Source organism: Tauraco erythrolophus, chromosome Z (genome assembly GCF_009769465.1).
Source record: "Tauraco erythrolophus isolate bTauEry1 chromosome Z, bTauEry1.pri, whole genome shotgun sequence".
Lineage (NCBI taxonomy): Eukaryota > Metazoa > Chordata > Aves > Musophagiformes > Musophagidae > Tauraco > Tauraco erythrolophus.
Window position 1 is genome coordinate 1,103,841 of NC_141496.1, and position 22,456 is coordinate 1,126,296.

The 22,456-nt window shown below is 48.2% G+C and overlaps 1 protein-coding gene across 10 annotated transcripts in view; it reads left to right on the plus strand.

Annotated features, from left to right (window-relative positions):
• TCF4 (transcription factor 4) overlaps positions 1 to 22,456 on the plus strand; it is a 221,063-nt gene that overhangs the window by 158,546 nt on the left and 40,061 nt on the right. The window lies entirely within an intron of this gene.

Sequence of the window (22,456 nt, forward strand, 5' to 3'; positions counted from 1 at the left end):
AGATGGGGTTTTTTTCGGCGCTTAAATCGCGGGGGGGGTTTTCGCGAATTGCGCTGGGAGGGGGGGGGGGGGTGGTAATTGGCTTTTTTTGGCTGCTTTTGGATTTTTTTTTTAGCCGCTTGAGTTGAAAAGTTTTGGGGTTAAAGCGCAAAAAAAAAAAAAAAAATAGGGTGGAGGACGGAGGGGGTGGGGGGGGGGGGAAGGGGCTGCGCGGCCGCGGAGCGAGCGGGGGGTTTTGCGCGGAGCGCCGAGCAAAAAGTAGGGGGAGAAGGGAAATCGGGGAAAGAAAAAAAAAAAAAAAAGGGTAAACGAACCCAAAATAAATTGGAAAAAAAAAAGCCTCGTTCGCGCCCGCGTTGATTTGGCTGTGCCGGCTGACTTCGGCCCTTTCCCCCCCCCCCCTTTTTCCCAACAAAACCCGCTTTATTTAAGCAGGAAAAAAAAAGAATAAAAATTAAAAAAAAAAAAAAAAGAGAAGTGTCTGGTATTTTGTGCATAACCCCAGCAGAAGGTTTATATTTGCCATCTGGAGGTTTCGGTTTTTAATTCTTTTTTTTTTTTCTTTTTTTTTCCTCTCTCCCTCCGGCTGGGGCTTGAAAAAGAAAAAATATTTCAGTATATTTGGAAATATTTATATTTTTTGGGGAGGGGAGAGGAAAAGAAAATTGGGGAAGGGTGGGCAGAGCGGAGTTTGGGGAAGCCGAGGCATCCCAAACTACTCCAAGTCCGGCTTCTTCCAACTTTTTTTTGCGTTTCATCCCATCCCGACCCGGGCGGCGGAGTTGGGCCGAAAGGGGACCGGTTCCGAATTTTTACTGGAGGCCACTTTGGAACTGGAATAAATGGAATAAACGGAATGAATCCGGCCCCGGCTGCGGCTGGATGTGGAGGCATGCGTGCCGGGGGGTTTTAGCAGCCGGCAGCTTGAGTTGTTCCGTACGGAAAACCGCCCTCGTCCATGAACATCTGGTTGAATAACTGAGATTTTTTATTATTATTATTAATATTATTATTATTATCCCCCCCCTTTAATTTTTTTTTTTAATAATTTTATTGGCCAGAGTTGCGGGCCGCGGCTTTTCTTCGGAATATTTGCTCTCGGTTTGGCGTTCGAAACTCCGGGAAAAGAATTGAGATTGAAAATGTCAAAAATAAATTTGTAAATTCACCGCGAGGCTTTTTTTTTTTCTTTTTCCTCTTTTTTTTTTTTTTTCCCCCTTTTCCCAAGAAGTTATTCCAGAGTTATTAAGGCTCCACCTAAAGCCTCCCCTGGCATTAGTGCCAAGCAGCCCTCGGGAGCTTTGAAAAGCAAAAAAAAAAAAAAAAAAAACCTTCCTCCCCGCCGCTCTTCATCCTCAGTAAGTAATAAAATCCCGGCGGGCGATAAACAGGAAGCGGCGATGCGCGGCCCCGGGGCTCCTGCTCCACGATTTTCCACACTTCATCCCAACTTTTTTTGGCTTCTTTCTTTTTTCAATTTGCCATTGGGAGGGGGGTGAACTGAGGGCGGTGGCGAAAAGCCCCCGGAGCTGAGGTTTCCCTTTTGCTCGGTTGTTAGTTGGTTTATTATTATTTATTAATTTGTCTTAATTTTGATTATTTCTTATTGTTTTTATTTATTACGATTCCAGTTAGATTTTCTTCTTTTGGGGGGGCAAAAAACCAAAAGGCCTGGCCCCACCATCACCCAAGACCCTCGTGTCGCCCCGGCACGCTTACATAAAACTGCAGAATATGACATCATAGGGTTACCAACCCCCCCCACCCCCCCCACCCCACCCCACCACCAGCTGCCAGGGGCCTTTTCCCCTCTTCTTTGTGGGTTTTCCAGAAGGTGGGACTGGGAAAAAATCCCATCTTGTCGCCGGAGATGTATTTAGAGGCACCGCTGGAAGGTGTCGGTGAAAAACCAGCCCGGCCTCGGCACGTCCCCCCCCCCCCCCCCCCCACGCCAGGAGGGCACAAAGAGGGTGACGAGGGGTCCCCACGCCGCGGGCGGGGGGAGCGGGTGGCCCTGGCACCGCTGCCCTTCGCAGCGCTCCGGGGAAAAGGCACCGGAGCATTTGGGAGAGGGGGAAGAAAGTATTCCTGCGTCCGTTTTGCCAGGCAGATTTATGGATTTGGTGATGTTTTGAGGGGAGGGGGGGGGCACGGAGCTGGCATTTGCGCTGGCACCGGTTCCGCATTGTGCGGCTCTTGACGCGGTGCCAGGGCGGCGCGCGGAGCTGGCGGGCGCCGCGCGGGAATCGCTCGCCGAGGACCGCGGCTTTCGCCCCGGCGTCGGAGCGGAGCGCGGCTCGCTCCGACTTCACCCAGGAGAGAGTTGGGAATTCCTTTTCCCTTTTTTTTTTTTTTAATCCCCCCCCTTCCTTGTTGATTTTTTTTTTTTTTTTTTTTTTCCCAGTGACAAGTCAATTACTTGGTTAAATCCAGTTTGAACTCTGCACTGGGAGCAGGCAGCGGAAGCAGGTCTTCCCTGGGAATAAACAAAAGAAAGCAGAAAAAAAAAAAAATGCCAAATCATTCCAAAGCCCTTGGAATCAAAGTTCCTGCGGGAAGAGGGGACAGGAGACACAGAAATGGCTGGAAAAAAAATTAAACCACCATAAAGTCAAGGTTGGCAGAACTATTTTCTGCAACTTGCTTTTTTTTTTTTGGCTTTTTTTTTTTTCTCTCTGTCCCCCTGCTTTGCTCCCAGCACTTTTGGCCATTAACTGTTTACTGGTATTTACTGGTATTTGTTGGGAAGAAATTTTTTTGGCCTTCGTGGCTCTTGTGCTAAAGGATGTTTGGGTTCGAAAACCTTCCAAAGCAAAGCAAAAGTGCCGGCGTCGAATAATAAAGTGGAAAGACGGTGCTTGGTGATGACGGTGGTGGTATAATGGAGAAATTTGGGGCTTTTTGGGCCTTAAAATAGTATTAAAAAAAAGTTGGAATTGTGCACTTAGCCGTGATTAACCAGATGAACCAAGGAGAGGTTTTTTTTTTTTGTTTTGGGGTTTTTTTTTTGTTTCCCCCTAAGCCTGACTCCTCGGTACCCGAGACGTGAGGATGTAGGATGCTCCCGTTACCTGGGAGGGGACGGATGCGGGATTTCCCGGCTCGATCGGATTTTCACCGTTGCTCCTTTTCCACTGCAACCCAGTGAGATTTTTCAGAAAGTGGGATTTGCTGGGAGGCGATATCTTGAAACGCTTGGGACCAGCAAGGAGAAATTCTTGCAAAATGAAAACGAAACACAACAGTGGGGAAAGAATTTTTTTTTTTTTTTTGAATTTTTTTTTCCGACCCATCTCTCAAAACGAGTTGGTTTGAACTCGTGGTTTGTCGAGGCGTCAAATGACAAAAAAAAAAAAGTAAATGCTAATGAGTTTTTCCCGGTTTCCTTCTGCCTGCTGTTCCTCTTCTAAAGCTTTTCAACTCCGACAAATTCCCAGATGAAGATGAATGCTCCGCGGCGGCGGGCCGGGCCAAAGAGCGTAATAATTCCGGGTACCGCGCGGAATAATGACAAGTGAGGAGTTGTGACTGGCACGAGGCTGCCGTCGCCGCGGGGGGAAAGTTTGGGCTGTTTTGAGGCTGAGGAAGAGGAAGGCTCGAGGTGGAAACGAGGGAATTAGGTCCGAATTCCCGGCGCTAATTCGCCGGGATGTTCGCGGTTCGGTTTTTTTTTGGTTTCATGAAACAGCAGCGATATCAGGATTGGGTTTCAGTTTTCTGACACGCAGATGCTAAAACCTAAAAAAAAATCAAAAAATCCTATTTATTAGCCAAAGATGCTTGAACCTTCTTTCCGAAACGTAGGGATGGATTTTTGTAACGGGAAGGCGAAATTTTACGGCTCCTTCGTCAAATTGCATCCACGGAGGGGTAGCTCAGGCTTCCTGATTGGAAATCCATACGTGCCCGTGTATCAAACCGCTGCCGGTTTTTTCGGGAGCCAAACTCATCTCGAAGCCTTTTCCCAATATTTCTGGAAGGGCTTGGATGTTGAAAGCAGAAATCAATTCCTGCTGCTACCAACCACCCCAAAAATGTGGGAATTGGGACTATGGGCACAAAACCCGCATCCGTAGTTCCACGCACGCTCCAGGGGGGTTGTGCTTGACCTTCCAGAGGAAGGGAAAAGGAGGTGGAACGCGTTTCTTGGGAATCTTTTTTTTTGGGGGTTGCAGAAATAACCATGACCCTTCAAACCTGAACTCCAATCCTACAATTCAAATTAACACTCGGCAGCTCCGATCGCTTTCTTCCCGTGGCAAGTGACGGGAAGACAAGTAGCCTCGTGTTTTCCAAAGCTGGATATTTTAATTTATTTTTTTTTGCTGAAATATTTGTAGGAATCCTTAAAACTTCAGGATTCTCTCGCAGGACGTTGCGTCGCCTCTTAGTTGGAAATAGGTCCCACGTGTGCTGAACTTCACCTCTTCATCTGGGCCAGTTTGGGAATTATTCCGGCACTGGTTTTGTGTTTGGTTTAGGGGTTTTATGTTTTTGGGTTTTTTTTCTCAAAAAGAAATTATAAAGAGAATTTTAGTGTATTTGGTTCTAGATTGATGGGAGACGTGGAAAATGATGGGAAGGTGTTGACAGCTTATAATGGGGTATATGATGAGCTGCTTTTTTGTGGGAAGGGCTGGGGGGGGGGGGGGGGACCAAAAAAAATCCGATGCTGGTGCAGTCTTTAAATACCTTTCCAACTGATCTACAGGAAATGGTGCAGAAGAATTGTTTGTTTCCTGTCCCAGTATAAATCTGGTTTGCATTAGCCTTGGTCGACTGGAAAATTGCCGTGGCGCTTCGGAGCCGGGAGATTTGGTTATTTTGCACAGGGAATTTCGTGGGGAAAGCGACCGTTTACGACGCTGTGTTGCTAGGGGGATTTTTTTTTTTGGAATTATTATAGTTACTGGGGGGGGGGGTTGGAACCGACCACTGTAGTTTTGCAGCCTTACTGGGTGGTGGGAAGGGTGCTGGGAGCACCGTTGGTCGACCTCTTTGCAAACATCATAAAATACTGCGATAAAATACAAGATACCTGCGCAGAATTGCTCTTCTTTTCTATTGCTTTTCCTTTTTTTTTCCCTTTTATTTGATTTTTAAATTTTTTTTTTTTTTTTCTCGATAAAAAGGCAATTATTTCTTTGTAAAGATGATCTGGCGACACCTGCTCCTTTATTTTTTTCAGGCAGACGATAGAAATGAGCTTCAAATGATCCTTTCGAAACTCCAGCGCCCCGTAACTGTATTTTAATGTGTCATTTTCAACACTCAGGGATAAAAATCGTAACGGGCCTCTGCTGAAAATACCGTCAGGTGCAGCAAGACGTTGTGTTTAACCCACATGGGCTGAAATTTCACTGGAATATATTTGTCCCCCAAAATTCAGGGCAGGTCTTGCTTTTCTCAAAAACTTACTGAATTTCTGTATCTTCATTTATAAGGGGGGTTTTGGGGTTGGTGGCATTTTTGTTCAGTTTTCCCTGTTGGTTTTTGGGGGATTTTGATGGTTTTCCTTAAAAAGCGTTATCGCAGCATCGTCTCCTGTTAAATTAGAGACTTTTAAAGTTGGAAGTTGGCTCCAGGAGGAGCAGAATCAGCCCATCTGGTGTTGAGGGATTTATCCTTCCATGCCATGGGTTGTCTGGTTTCTTAAGACTCAACTTCAGCTCTGGATGCTCTCAGCTTTTTCCCCAAACCAAGGGGTCCACGTGAGCCACAGCAAACGGAGCACAAAATTCCCTCTTCCACATTTGCCCGCGCAACATACGGATACGCTCTGCGATTTAATTTTTTTTTTTTTTGGTATAAAATTCTATTCTGTTCTATATAGAATTCTATATGCCGTTATATTCTGGTATAGGATTTGCTACTTGAGCTTTGAATTCTTTCCCCTCGAAAGACTTCATAAAATTACTGATAGTTGCAAAAAAAAAAAAAAAAAAAAAAACCTAAAAAAAAATCCCCAGAAAGTTGGAGCAGAGGAAATTTCTTTCATACACCTGCAGAGCTTTATGAGGTGCGTGCGCAGGAGTGGGACCAGTGCGAGAACTCACGTGCACGAGATCAAATTGAACCACAAACTGGTTTTTGGATAATGAAAAGCAGCTGGAAAGGAGAAAAAAGGTTTATAAACCCCCCCCCCAACCCCAGACAGGGAGGATGCGGTGCCGGTAATCGGAGGGGCCGCCGGTTGAAAAGGGATGGGGGAACAATCCCAGCCAACTTTTTATTTTTTTGGGGATTTGGCTTTTTCACCTGGGCGGGCACAGAAGGGTGAGAAAATGCCCAATTTTTCCCCTTTTCCTTTTATTTACTTTTTTTTTTTAAAAAAAAAAAAGGAATCATGCTGAATTACTCAATGAATAAACCAACCCAAACTGCTGCACCGTCTTGAAATCCCTTCGGCGAAGTAGCGCCGCGATTCCAAGAATCATCAAAATAATCAAATATCACTTCAAAAATTAAAAAGGCCAAGTTCTGCGCCCCGGTATTTTCTTGACTTTGGGATACAAATTGCAGAAACATTGACCTTCCTGCCGACGTTCTGCACCTCAGCTGACAGATCAGAGAGGAGGGGGGGGAAAAAAAAGTCGTTTTTTTTTTTTTTTTTTTTTTTTTTCCTTTTTTTTTCCTGCTGGATTATTATTGCTGCACCTGTTATTCCAGCGGAGTTGGCTGCGGAGCAGCCGGAGCTGCTTCCTCGGGATCCTTTGTAGGGGTGGAAGGGACCACTGGTGCGTTTAAAGTCGAAGTTAAGTGATGAAGGAGAGTTCAGAAATCTTAGGAAAAAAAAAAAATAATTATATGCAAATATAGGGAGAAGTAGTACTGACTGATACCTGCTGTGGGAGGTCCCTGCAAGCAAATAAAACGTAAAAAAAGGGTTTTTTTGTGGGGAGCAAACACCCGTTACACACAAAAAGCTGGATTTTTCCCAAGGATTTCTCTCACCAGCAGCAGAGGGCTTTAAACTGGGTGAGAATCCCAGCTGGAAAAAGCTCAAACTGCTTTAATGGGATTGCTAGCAAGCGCTGCTTTTATGAAACTGGGAGCGTACTGGTGTGTTCCCCCTCCCCATCGCTGCTCCAGCCGCTCCCTGAGCCCGCTCGGATCCCGGGGGATGCTTGGGTGCTGGCCCAGGAGCACCCATCGCTGGCCGTGGGGTGGCCCACGGCGAGGCCGTGTCACCCACCTCCCAGGTTTTCCGTGATTTCGCTCTTCTTTTTCACGTTTAAATGAAATATTTGTTCTTGCGCTCTCTCGCAGCCTTTAATTTGCCGGTTGGGAAATTAAATGGAATGGGAATAAAGAAGTTTTCCAGTTCAGGTGCTCTCCAACGTTGCTCTGCCCCCGTGTCAAACGGGGAAGTGAGAAGAGTTGGAGAAGAAATGATGAAGCTATCCATGTCTTTTAAGTGGGGCTTGGTTGAGGTCCTTAGACAATTTGGAGTTCCGGAACGCCGGGAATTCCCAACACCTGATCCTCTCCCATCCCCTCCGGCTTCGCGGCGAAAACGTTTGGCCTAAATACATCCTCCATCTCGTCGTGGCTGTTGGACTCGAGATTTTTTTCACAATTAACACCGTTTCCAGACTTAAAAAATGCTCCGGCAGAGGGGAGGGAGGGACGGTGCCACCGGAAAACCCAGTGCCGGTTTAAACCTTCCCAGTACCTATGGCAGAAGGTAAATCCGTCGCGGCACGGTTGGGCACCGGAGCCCGGGACAAGATTCCCTGGAAGTGTTCAAGGCCAGGTTGGATGAGGCTTTGGGCAACGTGGGGTAGTGGAGGGTGTCCCTGCCCATGGCAGGGGGGTTGGAGCTAGATGATCTTTGAGGTCCCTTCCAACCCAACCCATTCTATGACTCTATGTCCGTGTCCTCCTGGTGCCGGTCCTACGGGCAGTTTGGCCAACAAAAGTTGGCATACATACTGACCAGCCACCTTGCCCGCCGTTCCGTTGACATCACGGCCCTGCACGTGCTTTGGGAACGGGGACAACGGTGAGCCTCATCCCACCGCCGGCAGCCGCTGGGATGTGCAACTGGTAAAAGTCGGAAAAGAGCCGAGGGAGCTCTGAAACCTGGGAATAAGGTCAAATAAGCTGATAACGCAGCGTTTTGGCGTGGGAATCCCGTTTCCCAGCAGTCGTGCGCCGAAACGGCACCGTGGCGTGACGGTCGGGAGCCCTGGCAGGGGTGGTGCCTGGGTGGGTGCTCCCGGGTGACTTTAATCACCGGATCTAATAATGACTTTTTCTTTCCCACCGACGGAGAGTTGGGACTCGTAAATAAAAACCGTCTCCAGGATAACGCTTGCCGGTCGCTATTTTTATCGGGAAAACAACAACCAATGGTGGTGGTTGGGTGGTGGTTGGGTGGTGGTTGGGTGGTGGGTTGGTTTTTGTTTTTGTTTTGCTGTTGTCGTTGTTTGACTTCGGAAATGAGTATTTTACAAACCGTTTCAGAGGTTAAACACGTGTTGTTTGCAGAAAGTTCATTAGAATACAATGCTTTGGGGCTGATCTGCTGCAGGCAGAGTTTGGGTGGAAGGTGACTGGTCCCAGTTCAGCCCCAGTTCCCAATGGCCGATAGCCATAATCTGTTGGAATAACTACTTCTTCTTTCTGCTTCTTCTTTCTCCTTCTTCTTTCTCCTTCTTCTTTCTCCTCCTTCTCCTCCTTCTCCTCCTCCTTCTTCTTTCTCTTTCTTCTCCTTCTTCTTTCTCCTTCTTCTCCTTCTTCTTTCTCCTTCTTTCTCCTTCTTTCTCCTTCTTTCTCCTTCTTTCTCCTTCTTTCTCCTTCTTTCTCCTTCTTTCTCCTCCTTCCTCCTCCTTCCTCCTCCTTCCTCCTCCTTCTTCCTCCTTCTTTCTCCTCCTCCTCCTTCCTCCTTCCTCCTCCTTCCTCTTCCTCCTTCCTCCTCCTTCCTCTTCCTCCTTCCTCCTCCTTCCTCCTCCTCCTCCTCCTTCCTCCTCCTCCTTCCTCCTCCTCCTTCCTCCTCTTCCTTCCTCCTTCCTCCTCCTCCTCCTTCCTCTTTCCTCCTCCTCCTTCCTCCTCCTCCTTCCTCCTCTTCCTTCCTCCTTCCTCCTCCTCCTCCTTCCTCCTTCCTCCTCCTCCTTCCTCCTCCTCCTTCCTCCTCCTTCCTCCTCCTCCTCCTCCTTCCTCCTTCCTCCTCCTCCTTCCTCCCCCTCCTTCCTCCTCCTCCTTCCTCCTCCTCCTTCCTCCTCCTCCTTCCTCCTCCTCCTTCCTCCTCCTCCTCCTTCCTCCTCCTTCTTCCTCCTCCTCCTTCCTCCTCCTCCTTCTCCTCCTCCTTCCTCCTCCTTCTTCCTCCTCCTTCCTCCTTCTCCTTATTACTACTGTTACGATGATTATTATTACTATTATCCCTATTATTACGATTTTTTTTCTCCCCAGCCCACCCTTTCTCACACCCGTGGCCACGTATATTAGAGGAGGGCTCGCTTCTGAACAGAGAAGCAGCGGAGGTGGCCACTGTTCAGCATCTCTGACTGCGGAGAACTCGTATTCAATATGGTTTTAGGAACTGTAGGATGATAATCCGCTTTGGCGTGGAGAAGAAAGAAATATCCCCCCCCCTCCACCCCGCTCCCGGGGAGCACCGTCTCTCCTGGTTAACGAATCCGCGAGTGCCGTGCCAGCGCGCATCTGTCTGGTGGAGAAGGGCTGTTGATTCTGCCAAAGCCAAGAGAGGGCACCTTGTAGGGGAAAATAAAATTCCACGTGTGTAGACAGCTCCATCCTGATGGCTTCTGGCAGGAACCTGGTTCTGATAATCCCTTCTCGCTGCCTGAACCGCACACGGAGAGCTGGAAGTGGCAATCCGAAAGAAGTTCTGCTGCTCCGCTTGCGCGCGGGGATCCGCCACGATTTTGAGGTCGCAGTTGTAGATGTTCAAAAGGTCTAGAGTGAGGTCTGTAATTTGGTGTGGGATTAACTCAGAGGATGGAAATTTGCTTTCGGTGCCTTATTTATAGCCTTCACGGATTTTCATAGCAACTTTGACTGTGCTAGGAAAGGGAAAAAAAAAAAAAAGGGAAGGAAGATCCGGTAAATAACGCCGTGTTAAACCATCCTCTTTGTGTCCTGGAGCTCTGGATTTGATCTGAGAGGAAATCATAGAGGTTTTAGGTTCATGGGACAAAGCCCTTCATCCAGGAGGAGCAGCCGGTGCCTGCCCCAGGTACCCCGACCGAGATGCAGGGATGTGCTCCATGGTCCAGCACCGGGCTCACGTTTTGTGTCCAAAAGCAGATCACGAGCACTTTCAAAGCACAACCCTTCTCTAACGACAAATATTTTGGGGAAGTTCCACCAGTTTGATGTGGAAGGGTGGATGATGGCAACTGGGCTGCTGGCTCCATCATCTCCATTTCTGAATTGCTGTCAACGGGTCTTTAAATACGACGTACGTGACTGTGGACTTGGACTCTTTGGAACGTCTTGATGTCCATCTCTGATGGCCAACCTGCTGTCCCGGTCACCCAGTGCCATTTTATAAGGTACTGGGTACCTCTGTCAAGCTGTCGCTTGCAGAAAAAGGATTTTTCTTTCGTTTTTGGTGGTGGTGGGTTGTTTTTTTGTTTAATCTCCACTAAGATATAAACCAGATTGTCATAAGCACGTACACACACGCGGTGGCTTCGCTGGAAATATTCATGTGCATAAATCCAGCTGGGGGAGATCCCAGGACTCTTCCTTCCAAAAAAAAAAAAAGAGAAGGGAACCATAACTCCAGACTTTCCCGCGTGTGTCGGCGTGTTGGCACTTCCCAGCACACACAGGTGGGAGCGCTTCCAGGTTGGAAGTTTTGGAAACTTCTACCTTCGGCGCTTGACTTGAGGACGGTCGGAAGGTTCGGTGATGCAGTTCCCTTCGCGGAAGGACCCGTTACCCCGGATGGCAGTGGGTGGGATGGGGTCTACCTGCACTGGAGGGAGTTTTGCTTCTGAAAAAGTGCAGTCAGTGGGAATTTAACCTTTAAATTCCCTGGCAGCGGGCGTGGACTCCTCAGGCTCAGTCCCGCGGTCGGTGCTCCCCTGGGGCACAATCCTAACCAAGTCCAGCCTTTGTCCTCATCCCATTAACTAGAGCTGGAGAACTTTAAAGCTTTGCCCTATAATGTAAGACATCTTTTTTTTTTCCCTTTTCCTAAGCATACAAGGCGTTCTAATGCTGATATAAAGATACAGGTGCTCCATAAAGTGAATTTTTCCGCTATTTTAATTCTTTCCGATAGCTCTGGAAAATCAAGCGTAGCGTCGTTCAGCTTGATTTCTACCATACAGTCGTACCCCTACGACAACGGCACGTCCCAGGCTTCGCCCGTTCCTCTTTGTGTTCGAGCGACGCGGCGTACACCCCAAGGCAAGCTTGAATGATTTATTCCGGTGCCGATGCCGCGCCGGAGATGTCCTTGGATCTGATGACACCCATTCACTGATGGTTACGGAGTAATTGCTTTGCTGAGTAGCTCCTTTCCACTTGCGGTAGAGACACGGGTGGTGGTTGGGTTGGGTTGGGTTGGGTTGGGTTGGGTTGGGCTGGGGTTTTTTTTTGAATTATTGCTGTGTCACAGGACCAAGTCTGGTTCCTAACCGGATTTACTTGGAGATGGTGATTACTCCGGCTAATGAGTGCGTCATTAGAAGAGGAATACCTCTGGCTTGGCCCGTGGCTCTCGACTAACAAGCTCGTCTTTCAGCGCCGCCTCTTGTCATTTTGAGTCAGGGCAGTCGCGTTCGCACAAAGGCGTTGGGATTTTTAAAAATGACATTTTATACCTATACCCTATTTTGGGCAACCTGGTGTAGTGGAGGGTGTCCCTGCCCACGGCAGGGGGGGTTGGAACTAGATGATCTTTGAGGTCCCTTCCAACCCAACCCATTCTATGATTCTATGATCTCGTTTATCAGCTCCAGTGAGCGCGGAGTCTTTTCAGCCACTTTTTTTTGTTGTTTTTTTTTTTTTTGACTTGGGGAGACTGGGCATCGGGAGATAACGGTGTCGCAAACTGGCAGACGCTTTCTCCTGGAGCTCGCCGGGGTGTGCACAAACCAGCGTTTTCTCCTCGCAATAATTACGGCGCGAAGAGGCGTTTGTGGAGGGGGCTTCTCTTTCAGCTTGCCCCACGTTTGGTTCCTCTTATGCAAATACCGCTTTAAACTTAGAAATGCCAATTTGCATTCATATTTTGGTTTCACATAGCTGTGCAAAACCAAGTGCATTTTAATGAGCCTTTGGCAGAATGGTAAAAAAAAAAAAAAAGATATGGCGCTCATTAAACTCGATTCCATGAAACGCGAGGAGTTGGTTGCCAAAAATCATTAGGATAAACCACGACGCAAGCGAAGGCCGCGGGGATCGGCCTCGTCAAAGGGCGCTGCGTGGTGGTGGTCGCTGCCTCGTTCAAACTTCTCTCCCCGCCTGCGAACCAGAAATAACGTCAATTTTTTGGCGTTTCTCAAAACCTCCTTCCTTCTCCCCGCGCCGTCTCCCGGCGTTTCAACGGCTGGCCTTGGCGCTCCGAGCGGGCCCGTGTTGGCCTCCGCTTGGTTCCTTGGATTCCTCCCGTCCTGCCGACGTTGCGAAGACACAACCGCTGACTTGAAGATGATGTTTTGTTCCCTACTGGATTTCAGAGCCCAATTTCGGAGCCAACTTTTCGATAGGCGTAGGTTTCCTTTGGCATCGTCGACGCGGAGGCGGGCGACGAAGGATGGCGGCATCGCGGCGGGTCAGCGGAGCTGCTCGGGAGCCCTGTCTGGTCCTGGGGGGACCTTCTGATAGAGTTTTCTATCCAAATTTTAGCGAGTTTTCTATCAAATATTTTTCTAGAGAGTTTTTGATCAAATTTCTATCAAAATTCTGTACATGTACGTATACAGTGCATATAAATACGTGTCTGTATGGGTTGGTGCTGCCCTGTGCTGGGGCAACTGGGAGCTCTCAGGATTTTGGGGGGTCCCCCCCAATTCCAGTTGCTCGTTCCTCGCTGTACAAAAACACCTCTGCCTGGGAGACAGCCTCACCCTGCAGGAGAAGGAATGTGAGCTGGGAAAGCTCACCCTTCTCCACCACCACGTTTATTTATTTTTTCTCTTAAAAAAAAAAAAAAAATAAATTGGGGGGCGTATTAATATCGGAAACGTTTCCAAGGCTTTTCCGAGTTTTTCAAGTTTCCCAACTTGAGAAGCTGCTCTGCTCTACGTTGGCTGAAGGAGGGGTAGGAGAGGGTTAAATGAGTTCTTTTCTTCATTACTCCGAAGTGATAGAGACTTTTCTTTGACTAATGTAGCTTAATTAGCGGTCAATTAAAACTGAACATTGTTGAATTGAAGTTCTTTGATCAGAATCCTTGGCATGGTCTCCCGTTCTTTAACTAGCCACCATCTTGAATTCATTTGGAATCAGTAGTGTAAACAAGTTTTAAAACTGGTTCTTTTATAAGAAGTCAGCGGGCTTGTATAGCTGTGGTTTCTTTCTTTTCCTTTTTTTTTTTCTTTTTTTTTTCTTTTTTTTTTAACTTCTGGAGGCGGCGATTCAAAGCACCGTTAAACAAAACCAGTGCTACACCCCTGAAAAGTGCATTCCCCCCCCAAAAAAAAAAAAAAAGTTGCATCAATTAATCAGGATTCAGTGGTTGCTCCTTGTTTCGTTGCTCGGCATAATCTGTATTTTCTCCGTAAGTGAATAATTTCATTATTAATCTGAAATACATCTCTTCTAAAGCGAAAGCAAAACTGGCAGAGGGAGGAAGGTGTTTTAAAACCAGTACCAGGCCTTAGATTTAATGGAGAGAAGCCCAGCTTTAACTACTGGTGATGTCGGACAACGAGAAGTTAAGAAAAGACTTGAGGCATCATTAGCAAATTTTGCCTGAGGGATTATTTTAAGAATTAACATCTTAGAAAGCTTCTTGTAAGTCAATATTAAGGCTCACGAAGGGTGACGTTAGACAATGGTCCTAATGTGTCCTCTAAAAATATTTAGGAGGACGTTTTTCTTGAAGCTCCAGCTTTCATTTTTCATATTATTACAAGACTTTCCTATTTCATATTATTATAATACCTTCTTAATATTATTTAGCAGCTAAATTCTGAAAGAAAACTCTGTTTTGAGGGAGTTGAGTTGAGGGAGTTTGAGGTTGCTGTGGTTTTTTTTTTGGCTTTTTCAACTTTGCAGTTGTCGGGTAGAGTTTCCGATCCGTGTCCTCGCTGGTCCCATCCTCGCGCTCCCTCGGGCTGCCCCGGGCCGTCCAAGTCAACTGGAACCCATCATTTTGGAGTGGTGGTGGCCAGATTTTGGTGTGTTTGAGTATGTGACGCTATTCCCACTTGGAAGCCGCGGTTCCGGAGCCTGGGCTGGTTCGTGTGCCTAATTTGTGTGCACAATTAGGGTGATTGCTGTGTACAAAGGATTAGGGAGCCACGGGTACAAGTGCTTCATTTCCATGCAGTCATGGGAATGGGGAAAACACAACCTGGATCATGTTTGAAAATCAGACCCCGAGAGTCTCCTTCATTCCAAGTGCTTTTTAAACACTGGCCAACTCAACTTCTCAACTACAGCTGCGTGCAGCTCGGTTTAAAGCAGTTTTTAATTTTGTATTTTTTTTCTTTTTCTTGATTTGAATCCGCCCGTCTTCACATGACGGAGTTGGAGTTTGAGTCAGACTCAACCGGGGGCCCGATCTGCACGTCAACCTGCTGAATTTCCCGCGTTGGCGTTGAAACCGCGCGGCTTCGCGCGGGTCTTGATACTCTCGATATTAAACACTCTCGATATGAATCAAGTTGGCTCAAAGCCGCTCCCCGTCCCCAACACGAGGACTCATCCCCAACACGAGGACTTGTCCCCAAAAAATGAGATTCATAGAATCATCTGGTTGGAAGAGACCTTCAAGATCATCAAGTCCAACCATTCACCCTGCACTGGCAAGGTCCCTAAGCCATGTTGCTCAACACCAAATCCACACGGTTTTTAAACTCCTCCAGGGATGGGGACTCCACCACCTCCCTGGGCAGCCTGTTCCAATACTTCACAACCCTCTCTGAAAAGGAATTTTTCCTGATATCCAACCTAAATTTCCCCTGGCACAACTTGAGGCCATTCCCTCTCGTCCTGTCATTCCTAACGTGGGAGAAGAGACCAACCCCCATCTCCCTACAACTTCCCTTCAGGTAATTGTAGAGAGCGATAAGGTCCCCCCTGAGCCTCCTCTTCTCCAGACTGACCAGTCCCAGCTCCCTCAGCTGCTCCTCACAGGACAAGTTCTCCAAACCCTTCACTAGTTTTGTTGCTCTTCTAGGGGTTCAAACTTGTGATGCATTTATTTAAGCCTCGTACTGCCGCGTGGACTTGGGAAGAGCATAAAGCTTTGTAGCCCGGTCCGGCGCTCATCCCCTTCCCACCCTCTCGTCCAACCTAATTCGTTGAACCTCATCTTTGAGGTCAAACTCTTTTCTAACGTCTTTGAGGTCAAACTCTTTTCTAACGTCTTTGAGGTCAAACTCTTTTCTAACGTCTTTGAGGTCAAAATATTTCCTAACGTCTTTGCGATCAAAATACTTCCTAACGTAAATCTCCCGCTGGAAATCATCACGAAGAAGTTGAAACGAATGACTTGCATATTTCTGGACTACTTCTGCTTTGCTCTGGGCTTTAATTGTAGGAGGGACTGGGAGGAAATTGCTCCGCGGCGTTGACACGAACAGATTTCTTTCTTTCTTTGAGCGATGGCGTTTTCAACTTTGAATCCCTTTCATCAGAAACTGGGTGAAAATCAGAGTCCTAAACAATAATTAAAATAAAATTTCCATCTCTTGACAGAGAGAGAAATTGTTTATAGTAAATGTGCCTTTCAGCCTTCCCTCATGCCTTCTCCCAAAAGGGCTGATTAGGATGTAATAATTGGGGATGATAGCAGGAGGAAGACGACAATTCCATTTAATTAAAGATAATTTATTTTACTTTAACTTGGTGATGTCCCACATGAATAAGAGTAGATTTAGCGGATAGATTTATTAATGGGTACTGACATCTCTGCTGACATAAAAAGCAAACATTTTCTTTCCTCATTGTTTTTATTGTGTCTCGGCACCTGAAATCGCTGTCACCCCACTTCCCGCCGGTCCCGGCGATGAAGACGTTTCCGCAGAGGGCACAGCTCCTGATTGGTTACTCAAGACAGGTCTGAGGCGCTGAGTTCCGATCAGGACCCACCTCTTCCTAAAAATCAAACCGCGGGAAGGCGGAATCCAGTCTGGGCTCCTTTCTCCTTGTTGCCGAAACCATCATTTCCACTTGACTTGGTTGAACATCCAGTTATCCAGAAGTTCCCTGGTTCACACAGAGTGAAACCCTGGCTTCTTGGAGGACGTGCAGAGGGTGCATCCACCTCTTTGCCGGCACAGGGATGAGCCGAAGGATGCTTGATGGTAGGCATGGGCATGGTGTCCCGCCTGGTAGTGGAGTCTCTTATAGCCGATTTCCTGGGAATGCTCCATCAGCCTTAGTCCTAAACGGAGATATTTCCATCTTTGGTGCTCTCTAGTGAGGTATGACTTCTTCAGGTTGTCCCAGTCCCTCCCAGTTCACCCAGCTCAGCCTGAACCCGCTTCAGTCCCCTCTTTCCGCACCCATGAACATTCCAGCCCCGTGACGAGCTCCAGTGGTCCCGTTGTTGGGTGGCACCGTTGGGTGGACAGCCCATCACTTGCAGGAGCTGGTGTAGGGACTTTAGGCAACCAGATGAGGTCTAATTAATAATTGTATATGCTTTAAATTATTCGATCACGCTGTGCTGGGTAGATCGTGACCAGAAACACCGGAAGATTGCAAAATTAAGGCTCTTTTTTTGGCAGAGAGATTTGAGAGGAGAGTACGGGCAGATGTCTGATGCATTCACTGTCTCTGCACGGATTTGTAAACAAGAGGGTAGAAAATGAAAAAAAAAGTCGACATAAAATGGTTCTCAGTGGAGAAAAGGAAGTTAGAAAGCAGATCCCGAAAGAAGGAAAATGCATTAAATAGTCCTTTGCCTTTTCTCTGTCTCTTTTGGGAACTCCTTTACTTAAAAAAAAAAAAATAAATAAATGCTTAAAAATGTCTTACGTGAAACGCGAGTAAGAATTCACGTATGGAAACTGCCCCTGGAACTCGGCCAAGTGGCACCTTTGTTCTTTTCATCGTCACATTTATTTCTCTTTTCCCACTCTTTCTCCTCTGCTCCCTCTTTATTGCTTTTTGGAGGTCTGGTTCTGCCTTACGGAGCATCTGCAGCTGTTGAAATCCTGGGAGCTGCAGGATGTCGGCTGAATTTTTTTAATTTTGTCCCATCTCTTGGGCACACCCCTGGTTCTTTGTCCTTTCCTCCTGCCGGCACGCTCTCAGTTTTGTTCTCTTGCTTCTCCTCCTGGGCATGTCTCTTGGTCTTCTCCGTTGCCCTCTGCAGCCTCGGGGTCCTGCCCTGAGCCCCGCCGCGGCAAGGTCGATCTAGCCGGTGCTCCCCGTGAGGGTTGTGTGTTGGTCTCACCTGAGGGTTGTGTGTTGGTCTCACCCAAATCGGGTAAGTTGGCCAACTCTTCCTCTCCACTCTTGAGTTGCCAGCTCCTCATCGGCTTTCGAGGAGTCAGCGTCTCTTGGATCTATAACTCTTCTCATTTCTCCGCAGCCTCTGTTGCATCTTCTGGGTTGACGTGTCTTTCCATCCCATCACCCGTGCGTTCTCTGAACGCCGTCAGAGGTGGTGACGGCAGGCTTGGGTCTCGGAGGAGCCCAACCGGAGTTGTGTTGTTGTTGTTCAAGCCTGGAGTACTGTCAGGGCAGGACTCTGGTTCTCAAAGAACCAGCTCTCTGGTTCTCCCTGTGCCCATCCCTGTGACCTGGTGGAGGCTGATCCTCCCATGCTCACATGGTGACCTTGGTGGCTTAAAAAAAAAACAAAAAACCCCACAACAAACAAGATGTTGAGAAAATGTCTGCTGTGCCCATCGCTATGGCCCGTTGCTTCTTAGTTACTGTATTTCCTTCTCTCTGGATTTTTCTCTTCTCTTATTTCCACTTTTCTTTCCTCTCTTTTCATTCCACGTCACTGGGGCTTCCTCTTGCCTTAGGTGGCCAATCTCTCCTTCCCCACTCTTTGGTGGTCTCCTTTTCTCGCTCCTCTTCCTTCTCTTTCCCGAATTCCTGTTGGAAACAGTTGTGCCGTGGGGGGACCGTTGGGCGAGCTCTGCCTCCACGTTGCCCCAAGATCCCAGAAAAACGATGTTGATGGTAGAGCAGAACTCACCTGCGGTTCCCAACCCGGCTTTGGTCACGATCCCGGACAGCTGCGCGATGAAGACAAACGACAGAAAGATATTCCTGCGCAGGGATGACATAATGTTGTAATTTTCTTTTTTTCCTTGTTTTTTCCCTGCCTCTAATTTAGTTGACCCCTTTTTAACTCTGGGTGTTCACGAGATGTGGTCTTCAGCAGTCCCATCTGGAAGACATTTGAACTGAACAGGATCTACGGACTTTAGAGGATCATATAGGATGGGATAAGGCCAAAAAAAAAGGCAGGCAGCTAATGTTGAGGGTCTGCCCAGCGTAGAGCAGCTCTTTCGGGCGGGAGTGGAACAGCCGGTGCGCGGCACGGAGATGGTTTGGTCCAGATTCCAGCATTTCACCTCAAAACAAGCTGTGGTTTGTAAAAACTGGTTCTTTGTAGCAGCTTTTGAGTCCACGTCGCTCTCCCCAAGTTCCTACTCAATGGCGAGAGGAGACCCAAGACCCAGTGGGGTGGTGCCGCGCTCGGCCGGAACCGCGCCGTTGCGCGTACGGCACGTTGAACTCGCGATCAATGAGTCTCACTCCGATTTTGGTTTGATTATTTTGAATAAACACCAGCAGCGGGAGAGGAGATAAATCACGGCACCAAACCACGGAGCCGGACTCGCCGGCCGGAGAACCGTGGCGGCGGAGATGCTGCGCCGCACAGGTGGTTCTTCTGGCTCCGTACACTTGTTTTTCACGGTGCGCCGCGCACTTACCGGCTCAGCGGGACCTGCAATTCCATCCCTCTCGTGGGGCCAAGGGCAATGGGGGGGGTTGGTTTACATGTGCTTTTCCACGGCAGGGCTCATATGGTCTCGATTAGCGTTTGATGGCAACGCCAACCCCGAGGCCTTCGGCGTGTTTGTCCTGCGAGAAAGATCTGGAAGAGCCGACATCTGGTTTGCGTTGCGGCGCTCGCAGGTTGATAGAATAAACCACGGGGTGAAGTGGGTGGCTTTTCCTTCCGGCCCCCCTCCCAGACCAGCCCTGCTAATACGCTTCGGCGACGGGACTGCGCTTTTCATCAGCGCCCCCGCGCCCCGCTCCTCTTCCTCTCCCCCTGCTCCTCTTCCTCTCCCCCCACCCCGCTCACCCGCGGCAACATGTGGCCCCAATTAGGGACCTGTGGTTTAGAAAAGTGCCCTTCTGCTGGAAACCTGGAACAGGTCAGCCCGCCGCTGCTCCTCACGCATCTCAAAGTACAGAATTATTTCATTTTTTTATCTTTTTTTTTTTAACTAAAACTGGGGAAATTCATCTTTACCCTGGCAGAGCAGTCGCTGGTCTGATGGCACAGCCGGGAGGAGCAAGACAAGCCGCTGAGCGTGTCCCTTGAGCAGTTGTTAAGGAGAAAAAAGTGATTTTTATTATTTTTCAAAAAATTATTTTGAAATATTTAATGATTTCGGTGTTGCTGGGGAGACCGTTTCGCTCGGCGCGCTCTGGCCGAGCCAACGGGTGCTGCCAAGGCGGATGTCTGGACCAGGTTGCCCAGAGGAGTTGTGGATGCCCCATCCCTGGAAGTGTTCCAGGCCAGGTTGGATGAGGCTTTGGGCAACCTGGTGTAGTGGAGGGTGTCCCTGCCCATGGCAGGGGGGTTGGAACTGGATGATCTTTGAGGTCCCTTCCAACCCAACCCATTCCATGATTCTATGATTCTATGTTGGTTGGAAGAGGCAGCGCGGCGCCGCGGGCTCAGAGGGACTCTGGCTGGTTGGGTACTCACCTAAAAAAGTTTTTTTCCCCCCTCAGTGCAAAGTTGACATCTAATAACACGGAGCAGGTTGTTCGGGAGCGCAGGTTTCTTCCTCGCGACAACTCTGGTAGCCGGTCCACTTTGCCGATCGGCAACGCGCTTCCGATTTCATAAATGGGTTCTTGGAACTCTTCATTTTCGAGGAGTTTCACCACGTATTTTCAAGGAGTTTCACCACGTATTTTCAAGTTGGGGCAGCTGATTGATGGGTTTATTCTCTTCGCAAATGTCTCCTTACAGCAACCTACTTAAACGGATTGCTCCGGATACGGAAACGCGCCGCTCTCCGTCACGGTTGTGTTTTACAACCTGTACGTTGCGTTCGTGCCGTGCGTGCCAGGTGACAGATTTCTTTTTTTTTGCCTAATTTCACCTCGGGTGTGAAGGCCGGGATGGGGCTGCCCTCCCGTCGCGAGCAGGAAAACGGAGACGCGGATGAATTTGAGGGGAAATCGGAAATCTGGCAACGGTATAACCAGCGCCTGGGAGTTGAGGGAGTTGGGAAGAGCCAAGTTGGAAGGGGAAAAGAAAAAGAAAACCTCTCCCGTGTCCTTACGTGGGCTGAATTCCCAAACACCTGCAGCCAACTGCCCCCAGCCAACCTGGTGGAGAGACCGCAGTGGGTCAGGGGGACGGCCCGGCCTGTAGGGTGTCAACGTTGGAGGCATCTCCCGGTGCTTGGCAAGCGCACCCATCGCCACCGGAGATGGCTGCAAGGGGCGGCCGCGTCCTTGACTGGTGGAGCTGGAGTTTCTCCCCCCCAGCCCTTACCAGCACGCTCAATAGCTAATATTATTACTTATTAATAGGCGTTTCCAAGGCCATTTCTCCATGATTTGGTCAACTCTGGATCACCAAGGCTTGAGCACGTCACCGTGGGCAGAGAGCGTGGTCCGTGCAGGGATGCTCAGCTCCGGTCGGAGGCATCGGGGCAGCACCCATCACATGGGCACCTCTAACCGGGTCTCTCAAATACGGAAAAATAAAAGATGTTGGAAACGTGTTCCCAGGACAATGAGCTTTTTGGAAGAATGAAAAAGGAAAAGGTGTTTGGAACTCGCGGGCAGGCTCCCAAAAACGGCAACAACGTGATAATTTTTTCATCATGTCCTATTACAGAATGGCATGTTTTTCCCAGATCGTTCTCTTCCTCATTTCTTCAAACCTCCAGGCATGAGTCAGAGTGATTTTTTAATTTTTTTTTTTTTTTTCCTGAATCCAAGCTCTCTTTTCCGAATATTAACATCTTTAAATCTCTAATATATTTTGTGTCACATCAGAAAGTCGCTTGGACACATCTGAGGTTTGTTCTCGTTCGCCTTTTCGGAGACGGCGGATTACCATTGTAACCAGTGCCATAAATTCACCCCATTTTTACTTTCACTGGTCTGGATCAAGTCCTTGGATTGTTTTATCAACACTTAACTCCTGATAATTTACATCTCTGTTTAAACGAGGTTATCGGCGCAATTCCTTCTTTGGAAAATTATCTGATGGCCTTTTTTGGAGAGATAATTAATGTGATTAAATAAGCCACTTCTTGCCTTTTTTTTTTTTTTTTTTTAGAGCACTGCTTTGTGGAAGAATGACAAAAAGACAGGGGCCAAAAAAATCAGAATATTGTTTGGTTAATGGGCTCCTACGCTCGTTTTATTGCCTGTGGAAAAGTCCTGCGGATGCAGAAGGAAACAAATCCGGAGACTTTTGCACATTTGAGCACGAGAGGAATTTCCATGCGTGCTCTTAGCTGACGTCGTGATAACATGAGAACCCCAGTGCGATCGAAACGGGAAAATAATGAATATTTATGGGGAAAGTGACACTTCTTCAGGACCCAGATGATTTATTTTTTTTTTTTTTTAGAAAAGCCACCTTCTATCTCCTCAAATCCTTCCTACGGCTGAGCCTGGCGCGGCAAAACGAGTTCATTTGCTTCAGCCCGGGGGCTTTCACTGCGTGAAAGTTCAGCTGTAAAACCAACAGAAGAATAAATCAAGTCTTTGTCTTTGGCGAGGAAGAGTCCCACCCAGTTACATGACACTCTGTAAGCTGGCATTTATTTTGGCTTGTCTTTTTCCCATCGTTTTCGTCCCCGCCAGCCTCTGGCCGCCCTCCCCGCCGCCTCCTCGTGCTTTGCTTTGCTCCTCTTCCCAACCTCTGAGCTGACCCGTGTGCCCATCCCATCCCGTCCCAAAGCCTTTGGTCAACGACTTTATGCAACTAAGAACAGTAAAAAAAAAAGCTGAGGTGCAAAGCCAAATTTCCGTCGGGGGGAGTGTCGTTTTTCTTGAGCTGGAGTCATAGAATCACAGAAGGGTTTGGGTTGGAAGGGACCTCAAAGACCATCCAGTTCCAACCCCC